The following is a 2126-nucleotide window of genomic DNA, read 5'->3' as shown; positions in this document are numbered from 1 at the left end:
GAAAAGTATAACTCTTATTGTAGAGAAGGAGGAGGAAAAGAAGAAGAAAAAAGAAACAAAAAAGAAATAAAGAAAGAAAAGGAGGAATCCTTATCATCTGAATATGAGCTAGAGTCATCAGATAATGATGAAGAAATGTTGGTTGGTGAAGTGGCTCAGTATGTTAAGAAAATGATGGGAAGAACAAGAAGATTCAAAAGGAAGGATATGAAGAAAATATTCCAACCCTTAAAAGGTAAGAGTAGTCAAAGTTTAAGTTTTAACACTAATGTCATTTGTTATGAATGCAACAAGAAATGACACATTAAGCCAAATTGCTCGGAATTGAAGAAGAAAGAAGAAAAGGAGAAGAAGAAGGAGGAGGAGGAGGCCATGGTGGGTCAAGCTACTTGGGACACATCAAGTATTGACTCATCGAATGAAGAGGAGTTATGCCATGTCACCTCACACATGGCATTCATGGCTTTTGAAGATGACAAGGAAGCTTCAAGTGAGGAGGAAGCTTTAAGTGAGGAGGAGACATCAAGTGAAGAAGAATCAAGTGATGAATTATCCGGTAAAAGAATCTCCCAAAGTAGAACTTCTTTATAAAACCATTATTTATCTCAAGAATGCTTTAATTCAGTTACAATCTAGGGTTAAGGCCTTAAAGGTTGAAATTAAGTCAACTAGAATGATGCATGTATATCTAGTGAATCAAGCATGTTTAAAGAAGAAAATGATAATTTGAAGAATCAAGTGATTGAATTAAGAACATGCTTAGAGAAATTCACAAATAGATCAAAATATCTTGATATGATTCTTAATAGCCAAAGAGTCATTTATAATAAGGCCGGATTACGATATAGATCCAAGACTAAAGAGGTTGCATGTGTTTCTCTTATAGAAAGAAATGATACACCTAAAATGCTAATCCTTAAGGGCAAGACAAAACAAGCTTGGGTACCTAAGAAATATTTGCATGATATTACCGGATCAAGTGCACGAGTACCAAAGAGTTGTATTTTTCATGTTGTTTAGCTAGAAGAGAAGAAGAATTCGGGTATGTGGATTATGGATAGCGGTTGCTCAAGACATATGACCGGTGATGTAAACAAGTTCTGCACAATCAACTACATAAAGAAGGGAACAATATCTTTTGGAAATAGTGGGAAGCTCAAGATTATATATAGAAGTACAATTGAGGTATCACCCGCAATCATTATTCATAAGTCTTATTAATTAGGAATATGGAATTTAACTTTCTTAGTGTAAGTCAATTATACGATTCCGGGTACAATGTGGAGTTTCACTCTACTAAGTGTTTGGTTAAATATAATAGTCTAGAAAATTTCATGCTAGTTGGATATAGGAAAACAAACCTTTATTATGTTGATTTTTCCTATACTTCTAACATTTCTACTAAGTGTCTCATATCAAAAGAGAAGAAGGGTGGCTATGGTATAGAAGACTTGGACATATCTACATGAAGAACATAACCAAGGTAGCTAAAATGGAGTTTGTAAAAGGATTACCAAAGGTCAAGTATGTTAAGGACAAGTTGTGTGATGCATGCTAGCAAGGCAAGCAATCTAGGTCATTACACAAAGGTAAAACTCTAACTAGTACTTTATTATCGTTAGAATTATTACATTTAGATCTTTTCAATTGTCATAATACTCTTTCATTGATGGGTAACAAATATTGTTTAGTGATTGTTGATGATTTTCCTAGATATGCTTGGGTTTACTTCACGAGACATAAAGATGGAACTCTAGGAATAGTTATAGGATTTAGTAAAAGAGTAAAAAATGAAAAGAATCTGAAAATCAACTGGATTCGGAGTGATCATGATGGAGAATTTAAAAATTCTAACTTTTCTAGGTTTTGCTTAGAAAATAAGTATAAGCATGAGTTTTCCTGTTCAAGAACACCTCAACAAAATGGGATAGCGGAAAGAAAAAATTGAGCTCTACAAGAAACGACTAGGACTATGCTTAATACTTATTCTTTACCTAGTTATTTGTAGGCGGAAGTGGTTAATACCGTTTGCTATATCCAAAATCATGTCTTAATTCATAGGTTTTTAGGAAAAACATCTTTTGAACTATGGAGTGACAAAATTCCTACAATTTACTATTTTAAAA

The sequence above is a fragment of the Zingiber officinale genome, chromosome 8B (genome assembly GCF_018446385.1).
Source record: "Zingiber officinale cultivar Zhangliang chromosome 8B, Zo_v1.1, whole genome shotgun sequence".
NCBI classification, from domain to species: domain Eukaryota; kingdom Viridiplantae; phylum Streptophyta; class Magnoliopsida; order Zingiberales; family Zingiberaceae; genus Zingiber; species Zingiber officinale.
Note: the sequence above shows the minus strand (reverse complement) of the source record.